The sequence below is a fragment of the Myodes glareolus genome, chromosome 5 (assembly GCF_982192425.1).
Source record: "Myodes glareolus chromosome 5, mMyoGla1.1, whole genome shotgun sequence".
In the NCBI taxonomy this organism is placed as follows: Eukaryota; Metazoa; Chordata; class Mammalia; order Rodentia; family Cricetidae; genus Myodes; species Myodes glareolus.
Window position 1 is genome coordinate 63,104,292 of NC_142030.1, and position 9,986 is coordinate 63,114,277.

The window sequence follows — 9,986 nt, forward strand, 5'->3', positions numbered from 1 at the left end:
AGAGAGGGCCAGCATGGTGGACTATTCCTGTAGTTCCAAGGACTTGAGAGGATGGGCATGCAGATTGCAAATACAAGGCTAATCTGGGTTAGACAACAAGACTTTTATTTTTGCAAATAAAATATTTGTAAAACAAAGACCCATAGGCCGTAGTTTTCTGATCCTATTCTTGAGACAAAACAAATATATTTTCTTTACTCACATGTATACTAATATATTACAATTAGTAATATATTATAAACTATACAGGCATAGAGAGGAGAGAGGGTAGTGGGCCTATAATGCAGAATGTCACTGTTTTAATCTTTTTTACTATTATGTATCAAAAAGAAAAGGAGGAGGAAAAAGAAGAGGAGGGGAAGAGAAGAGGGGAAGTGGAAGGAAAGAAAAACAAAACTAGATTGATCACAAGGTTCAGATGTTTACCAAAAGGTTCTGGGCGATGAAGAACAAGCAAGACTGTGTTACTGAGAAGAACCCAAGAAAAAGTTCCAGATCAAAGCTCACAAAGCCTTTTCATAAATAAACAAATTGAGTGGGGCCGTAGTGGTGCGCACCTTTAATCCCAGCACTTGGGAGGCAGAGGCAGGTGAATCGCTTTGAGTTTGAAGACAGCCTGGTGTACAAAGCAAGTTCCAGAACATCCAGGGCTGTCTCAAAAAACAAAATTAAGAAAGAGAGAGAAAGAGAAAGAAATCAACCAGCTTAAAATGAGCATGCGGTACATGCATAGAGACCGGCGAAGATTGCAACAAGAAGTCTGAACTTGATTCTGTAGGCAATTGGCAGGTGACTGCTGAAGGCGCCAGTGCTGGGAACTAAACGTATTTCAATAAAATCTGGCAAGCCTTAGTATGCGTTAGACAAATCAGAGTGGAGAGGCAAAAAAGAATGGCCAATTATACCATTACTGCAAAAGTTCAAACTAATGAGTATAGCATAAATTCTAATTGGTACTACCAATAAAACCCGGAGTCAGCTATAGGGGTTAATGCTGACGATCAGAGAAGCAGAGTGACCTGCACTAGAGAGTTCTTTTACCTCTACCAATGCTCAGACCAGAGGGGCGATCCTGTCCTCACACTGCATCTCCTGACTGCATCTGCCTCCACCAAACTTCAGACTACCTTGAGCTCCTGTCTCTTCCTGCCTTATACTCTCCATCCAGCCATATTACTCCTGTCTCCACCTCCCTAGTGCTCGGATTAAAGGTGTGTGCCACCACTCCCTGGCCTCCAGTGGCTTAGCTCAGCACTCTGATCTTCAGGCAAGCTTTATTTGTTAAAACACAAACACAATATCACTAGTTAGACAGCTCTAACTAGTCTCTCACCTAAGTCAGGGCCCACTGAGTTTCTTCCAGTTCAAGGTTCCCTCCAATCATGGTACTTCTGGATACGGGCAAAAAACAAGAAAAGTAAACGAGGCCGTTTTAGATTGGGATATAGTAATGAGTATGAAGAAGAATTAGGAAACAACGAGGAAGGAAAGAGGAGGGAGAAGACTTAAAGCAGGAGAGATAAGGAGAGGAAACTGACACAGGGCTGCAGAGGGTACCAGAAACAACAGCCTCAGGAAAACGATACCTTCCAAAGCAGGGGTCAAGGGTCAGATGGCACATTACTTGGCTTGTGTGGTCGACTGTTTGTGTACCACGTGGTGACTCCCTTTGTTGCAGGGGACTAATCACAAGTGTCACACAAATAAATGGGTATGGCTGTGGCTAAAATATTTGCAAAATGGATATCGGCCCACAGGGCATAGTTTTCAGATCTCATTCTTAAGGAGACAAATTAGGTTTTCTATGCCCACATACATAATAATATGAAATACAAGCTTAGTCATAGAGAGGGGAGAGGAGGCTGAGCCTATGAAGTCAGAATGTCACTAATTTATTTTTTACTTAATTGAATTTTCTAGAGTGAGGATATAACCTGTTCTGACTTACTAAATGGTTATGAAAGGTCTAAAAACTTCCCGACTACACAGCAGGAACACGTAGAGGCTGCAAAGTACCAAAAATAGGAAATTTCACAAGTGTGGTTGACAGCCCACAGTCTAATCAGCAACGGCAGAGACAAAGGACGTAAGGGCTGTAGGCTGAGCTTATTCTAACTGTAAAGAGGATGTGCTGCAACAACAGATTGGGAGAAGGTTCCAGAAGGACTTTCTTAGAGGGGTGTTACTTCAGTAACAAGATGGCAAGGCTTGATGGTGATGAGACTGGAATCCTACAAACAAAGGGCAGGGAGGCAAGTGAGGCTGCCCAAAGTTATAGTGAGGTCGACCCCGAAGGCTCTTCCAGCCAACTGAGCTATTTCTTCAAAAAAGAAAAATAATAATAAATAACCAAATAAATATCTTTTATAATAAAATAAATGGGGTTTCTAAGTCCCAGCTCACAGAGGAGCTGGGTCCTCGCCCCGCAAAGTCAGCTCTGTATACCTAGAAAATCAACCAAGAGGGAAGGCCTGAGGATCCACAGACAGAAAGCCAGCCCTGGGCTATCACCAGGTCACGTGGAAAGAGAACAGTGATTCCCTGAGTTCTCCCTTCTGCCCTTCTGAGCTGCCCTTCTGCAGCTGCGGGATGCTCAAAGCCGGGACAAGATGCGCAAGCCCTCGAGAGACACAGACTGAGGACGCCTTGGTTGACGCCCACACCGGCAGTCCCTACCACAGCAGCACGTAGGGATGATGCGGGTGTATCTTGCCCCATCGCCCCCGATCGCCCATCCAGGACCTCAGTGCCTGGACTCCTACTCACCTCTCTCAGGGCCCAGGCTTCCGCGGTTACCATGGCGACGGCGCACTTGCGCAGCCGCGCCTCACCAAGCGCCTAGGTTCCAGCTGTGCGAAAAGGTCAGGGATGCAAAGGCACAGGACGCTGGAGGGGAGAAGCTTAGAGGAATTCTCCCCGAGTAACCAAAATCTGCGTTCCGTGGTGGCATGCAGGTGTTTTAGTTTGTAAAAATATTCCGTAATCGGTCTGTTTTGAACAATTTTTAAACTGTAATAAAAATGAAGTATGTTTGTTGATGGCTCGTTTGGGACTCCTCTTTTGCCTTTAAATGGACTTCTTTTTGAAAATATGAGAATGAATCCTACTTTAAAAATACAACTAAATACCTTGCTTAATTTCCGAGTTATTTGGGGAATTTATATAGATAAAGTTAGCGTTACCTGACAACTCACAAATGCCAACTGGGTAGAAGCAGAAGGAACTTGGAAGTTAGATGTGTTGGATTCTTTCTTATTCAGAAATTTAAAATTCAAAACAGTGCTGGAGGTGGGGATAGTCAGGGGAAACTGGAGAAAAACCTGAGGAGAAGTTGTCACCTTACTTGTTAAGCAGTACATGTGTTCACGTGATTTGGCAGGGACAAAACCAGGAAGTCTTTGTTCTGAAGTCAAGTGTGAAGGGAAACATCATTTCTGTTTCTACAGTGAAATCGTTGAAGAGGAGGTGATAGTCCAGAAGGGCTCGGCATTTGAGCTGAAGATGAATACTGCTTAAAGCCAATGTTTGAAGGCTGAAAAAAAAAGTCTTAGTGGTTGGTTGAGAGCACATACTCTCACAGTTTGGTCCGGCATCCACACCAGGCAACTTACTGCACCCTCGAACTCCAGCTTTAGGGAGCTGACACTCCTCTGACCTCTTTAGGCAAATATACATATACACATGTATGCACATACACAAGGATAGATGAGAGAGAGAGATAATGTGGTACACACCTTTAATCCCAGCACTCAGGTGGCAGAGGCAGAGGCAGGCAGATCTCTGTGATTTTGAAGCCAGCCTGGTCTACAGAGCAAGTTCCAGGACACTAAGGGCAGTTACATAGAGAAACCCTGTCTCAAAAATACATACATACATACATACATACACACATACATACATACATACATATCATGATGCTCAGTGAAGTTAATGTATTTTTTATCTTCTTGTTTTTACATCCCAACCAAAGCTTACCTTCCCTCCCCTCTTCCCAGTGCTTCTCACTTTCACTCACACACACACTCACACACACACACACACACACACACCATCCACTCCTCCTCCACTGTTTCTCTTCAGATATAGGCAGACATCCCATGGATATCATGGTTATATCAAGCTGCATTGAGACCAGGCACCCCCTCTTCCACCAATATTGGATGAGGCAATCCAGGAGAAACAGGTTCCAAGAACAGGCAACAGAGTCTGAGACATCCCCTGCTCCCATTGCTAGGAGTCTCTCAAGAAGACCATGGTACACAACTGTGATATATATACAGATGGCCTAGGTCAGTCCCATGCAGGCTCTCTGGTTGTTGGTTCAGTCTCTGTGAGCCTTTATGAGCCCAGGTTAGTTGATTCTGTGGGTTTTCTTGTGGTGTCCTTGACACCACTGGGTTCTACAATCCTTCTTCCCTCCTCTGTTTCAGGATTCCCCAAGCTCCACCTAATGTTTGGCTGTGGGTCTTTACATCTGTTTCCATCAGCTGCTGGGTGAAGCCTCTCTGATGACAGTTGGGCTAGGCACCAATCTATGAGTATAGCAGAATATCTTTAGGAATCATTTCATTGACCTTTCTTTCTTTTCTTTTCTCTCTGTTATTCCTATTTGGTTCTATCTGGGGGTATCCCACCTCTGGGTCCTGGCCCTCAGTGGGAAGCTCCCTCTCAGGATATGGGTCTCCAACTGTGCCAGTTATCAGCTGGTCACCCCCACAATTTCTATGCCACCTTTACCCCAGCACATCTTGTAGGAAGGACAAATTGTAGGTTGAAGGGTTTGTGTGTGGCTGGGTTGGTGTCCCAAAACCTCCACTGGAAGTCTTGCCTGGTTGCAGGAGATGGCCAGTTTAGGTTCCATATCCCTTAATCACTGGTACCACCAGTTAGCTCCCAAATAACCACACAGAGACTTAACGTTAGTTATAAATACTCAGTTGATAGCTTAGACTTATTACTAACTAGCTCTTACAACATAAATTAACCCATATTTCTTGTCTAGGTTCTACCACGTGGCTCATGGTTTGTTACCTCATTTTCTACAGGTCCTGGTTCCTCTGCTTTTGGCTCAAGACTCCTGAGACTCTGCTCTTCTTCTTCCCAGCATCCTCCTAGTCTGGACCTCCTGCTAAATCTCTTCCTACTCAGATATAGACTGGTCAGTTTTTTATTAACCAATGAGAATAATACATATTTACAGCACACAAAGGTTGCTCCACAGCATTTCCCCTTTTGTCTAGTGAATGTATGACTTAAGACTCAAGCAAAATATCAACCACTAGGGAGCTGAAATTCTGTAATGTAAGAAAGAAGGAACCTTAATTTTTAAATGTTAGGATTTTTTTTCAATTCAACGAAGTTGTATATTTTAGACTTTGACATTATAGACAGGAACACAAGCCAGATGCTCGATGAGCTTCCAGCTTATTTCTGCAGTCACCACTCAATGAATTTCTCTCTTGAAGTCCATTTCCTACTAGTGAGGAGCAGTCAGATATACCTTAGTTATTAGCACATCATTTTAATAATTTCTCCTTTTACTGTAGCCTTTTGCCGAGGAAGGTCTGTTTGTTTTTAATATCTGAATAGAAGATGATATAATACATAATTGTAGGCAACTGTATTTTTGATTAGTTTTTAGTGACTACAAAGAATTTGCAAACAAGAATGTTTCTTGAAAGCTTTAAATGGAATTAAGTAAAAGTCAGAGTTTTTCACAGAGTTGCTTGATTTATTTTGTATTTTTTTACACATTTATTGGAGCAGGGGCACCCTCCTGTGTGAAAGTCACAGGATGGCTTGCAGAGCAGACTCTCCTTTCACCGTGTGGTCCCAAGGGTCAAACTCAGGTCTGCAGGCTCTGCTGCAAATGCCTCTTTACCTGCTGAGTCACCTTGCTGGCCTGGTTCTGGTTCTTTGAAATAGGCTCTTGCTATGTAGTACAGACTGTGCCTAGAACTCACTATTGTAACGTAGGCTGGCCTCAAAATGGCAGTAATCTTGCTTTTATCTCTTGGGATTGCAGATGGACAGTTAGCTTGAAATAAGTTTTTTTTTTTATTTTGTTTTTTCGAGGCAGGGTTTCTCTGTATAGTCCTGACCGTGTTGGAACTCTCTCTGACCTCAGACTCATAGAGATCCACCTGTCTCTGTCACCCTAGTGCTGGGATTAAAGGTGTGCACCACCACCACCTGGCTAAATAGATTTTTTTCAAGATTTATTTTTAACTCTGTGTATTTGTGTTTGTCGGGTAGCGGTATGTGCATATGAGTTCAGATGCCATCAGAGGCAAGAAGAGGGTGTCAGACCTCCTGGAGTTGGAGTTACTGGCAGTTGTGAGCAGCCTCACATAGATGCTGGGAACAGAACTCAGATCCTCTGCAAGAGTAGTACAAGCTGAGCAGTCTCTGCAACCCCAGTTTCTTAAGGATTGTTTTTAATGTTCTGAATGCTAGTACTATACAGCAGACTAGACACTCAATAGATTTGAGAAATATAAATTAACTGGATCCTGTTCTCTGAACTCATGTCAGTAACAACTGAGTGATGCATTTAGGCAGATAGGGTTAGAAAGGGATTTGTGAAGGAGATTCATGGCTCAAATATAGCCCAGGCACAGCATACTCACTCCCCTTGTTACATCTCAGACTTAACATTACCCAAAGAGCTTGAATGTTAAAAACTTGGTCCTCGGCTAGTGGAATCAGTCATTTAAAAGTGACTGATATTAGGGCTCTGACCCTCAGGGGACTTGTAATCTGAAGGCTTTAATGGAGGGGTTAGAAATTATGCAGATGAAGTAGGTCACTGGTGAGAGGGTACCCTTATGGGTTTACATTGTTCACAGCCCCTTCCTGTCTGCCCCCTGCTTCTTGACTTGACTGCCATTAGATGCATGACCTCCTCACAGCTATCATAATCTGCCTTGCTCAGGACCAGATAGCTAGAACAAGACAGACATAGAAACCTTGAAAACCAGGAGTCAAAATTATCTTTTCTCCTTTAAGTTGCTCTTCTTAGGTATTTTGACGCAGTGGTGAAGAGTCTGAATCAGATAGTCACAATCTTCTGTATCCTCTAACCACATTCATCCAAACTTGACATGAGAACACCGCATTGGAAGGCTCCTCTTCCCAGGCTCCAAAACAATGAGATGAATCGAGCATGGAAGTGATTGTTTTCACTAAACACCCAAAGAGTATTAATAGATCTTTCCTTTCCTTATGTTACAGGGCACAGTCCCCATCCTATGGGCATCCCACGGTTTGTTTAATCAGTCCCCTCCTGAGAGGCTTCTCATTTGTTTGCCATTTTTGCTATCACTAAGAGTCCTACAGTGACTAGCCTTGTGCTCAACCCTTCATTCTCACTGTCTTCTCACATTTACTTTTTCTTTTCTTTCTGCAACTATTTCCTTGGGGTAGCAGAATTATGAGGTCAAAAAGAGACACAAATGTAATTTTGCTAGAAGTTGCCAAATCTCTCTCCATAGAAATGTTACCATTTTCTCTCTCTCTCTCTCTCTCTCTCTCTCTCTCTCTCTCTCTCTCTCTCTCACACACACACACACACACACACACACACACACACACACACACCAGCATACATGAACACTTCCCCTCAGTTATGTCAGCAAAGCAAATTGCCCAATTCCAATGCTTGCCTATTTGATAGGTGGCCCCAGTATATCTAGAATTATTTAATAAATTAGAAACAAGACTGACAACTAGTGAGCAAAGAAGGCCAGACAACCGAATGAGGCACTGAGACCATTTCCAGATGAGTCAGGAGCCCAGGAGCACACAGCACAATACCCAGAAACAAACTGAACATTCACCACCACTGCGCTTCTGTAGCTGTAGGAGGATGCAGGCACCTGAGAGTCCTCTAGGCTTAGGCATGGAATCTGGACATGCTGGCAGTAGAACAGGTGCCCTAGCCACAAATTCAACTGAAGAAAATGTTGTTGGTCAATCTGATGCTAGCAAGCGAGAGACTCACCCAGAAGATCTATGTACACTTGATAGGAGATTCTTCTTGTTTGAGGGTCTGCTTTGAGAGTCACTAGATATGTGATTCCTTCTACCTGGAGTTATCAGAGACACACAACATGAAGGATTTAGGTGTTCAGCCAATTAACGTGCTGCCTTGACTTCCTGCCTTTTTGGAGTACCTGGGAACGGGCCTGCTCTGTTCATGTCTGGAATTCCAACAGACAACCTAAGAGAGGCTGACGTGGCCAGGACAATAATATACTCTGGTCCCCTGACTTGGGAATAATCTAAGTTTTAAAAAATCAGACAAAAGCCTAATTTCCCTTAAAAATCTTCACATTTAAAAATTCTCCCAAAGTGAGCTGGGCGGTGCTGGCGCACACCTTTAATCCCAGCACTTGGGAGAGAGAGGCAGGAGGATCTCTGTGAGTTTGAGGCCAACCTGGTCTACAGAATGAATTACTGGACAGGAACCAAAGCTACAAAGAAACCCTGTCTCGAAAAAACAACAACAAAAACAAAAAACAAAAAAAAATTTCACCCAAAGTGGAAAATTTAGGAATTGTGAATCTTTTGAAAGTGTAACCAAAGCCAGTTCTGAAGAAGATACACAGCCTGCTCACACAATGTGTATGTCACTTTAAACACACCTGGATGTGCACAGGCTCCCTAACTGCTGTCGTGCACAGGTGAGCACTTGCATATACCATATACAAGACCCTTTGGTTCTTAACGCTCTGCAAGTGCTTGATGTCAAGGGCTTCCTGGGCAGTTTGGACACTATCGATAGTGAAGCCATAATCAATGTGCTTCCGTGGACGGCCCCTCTTTTTGCTAACCCTCTGATTTGGCCTCTCTGATATAAATGAAAATCAGACATGAGAGCTAGGAGCTAACAAGATCAGTTCCCAGTAGAACTTAGTAGGAAGTCCAGTGGCTTTGTTTGCAAGCAGAGTTCAAACCCACCTGTTTTCCAGAGGCCCTGCACAGCAGTGTTTTCAGCCGCTGTGGGGACAAGGTCTAGCTTTTGAAGAAGGTCTCCCTCCCATCTGTTGGCAGAATTTGGAAAAGGATAACCTGGTTGTCCAGGCAGGCTGAGGATTCTTTTTTGATGCATGAGGAAGAAGCAAGGTCCACTGAAACTATAAATCTTCTTGAACTGGGAGATTCATGTTAGGATGATTTATACTGTAGACATAAAGCTGGTAGGACAGTCCTTTCTTACTTTTGAGTTTCTGCCCATACATCTGACTTGGTCATTATACCAAGTCTGTAACTGCTTCCTACTTTATAATATATATTCATTTTATTACTCTTGTGCCTCTAAAGAATCCTGACTAATGCAGACTCCAGTGTCATTGGCATTTCCAGACCTTGATTCTTGAACCCATGAATCCCGACTATAGGAGAAACAGTACCATATATTAGATGTTGAATTGGCGTATACCCAGCCTTCTAGAGAATACTGCACCCTCACCCCATCCCACTCTCCAGGCTATGGACATGTAGTTGTCGTGTGACTGTTTTTGAAAGGCCATTCTATCATTCTATCAAGTCAGTTCTTCAGGGTGGTGGGTACAAGGGAAGAATATTCGTTCTGAGTGCACTGCTCCACTTCTTTGTGAAATGAGTTCTGTGGGAAGAAGTGATTCCAGGAGGAATACAATGATAGACGGTGAGGTTTGGCAGCAGCATTGCATCCAGGAAAGGTAAATTCATACCCAGAATAAGTATCCATTCCAGTAACTTAGATCTCCATGCTGTACCACGAGCACTTTACCCACTGACCCATCTCCCTGCTATTTAACCCTTAAAAAACATTCAGCTGTGGTCAATGAAAGGATTCTAGCAGCTTGAGCATGACAAACATGGCCCTGGCAGGCCTCACCCTTCTCCCCAATTCCCTCTGCCTTGCTAAACCATTTGCATTTCTAAAATCAGCCGGCAAGGTTTATATCCTTATTTGGCCATTTCCTCCTCCTGGGGCTGAC

General features: G+C 43.5%; 1 protein-coding gene across 1 annotated transcript in view; it reads right to left on the bottom strand.

The window, feature by feature from the left end:
* Ankrd45 (ankyrin repeat domain 45) overlaps positions 1-2,846 on the bottom strand; it is a 28,237-nt gene extending 25,391 nt beyond the window's left edge. Inside the window, exons 1-2 of the mRNA XM_048421328.3 lie at positions 2,767-2,846; positions 1,334-1,391 (exon numbers count right to left, since the gene is read on the bottom strand). The gene's annotated coding sequence lies outside the window, so the exon portion shown is untranslated. The remainder of the gene's footprint in view (positions 1-1,333; positions 1,392-2,766) is intronic.
* Between the last annotated feature and the right edge of the window lie 7,140 nt (positions 2,847-9,986).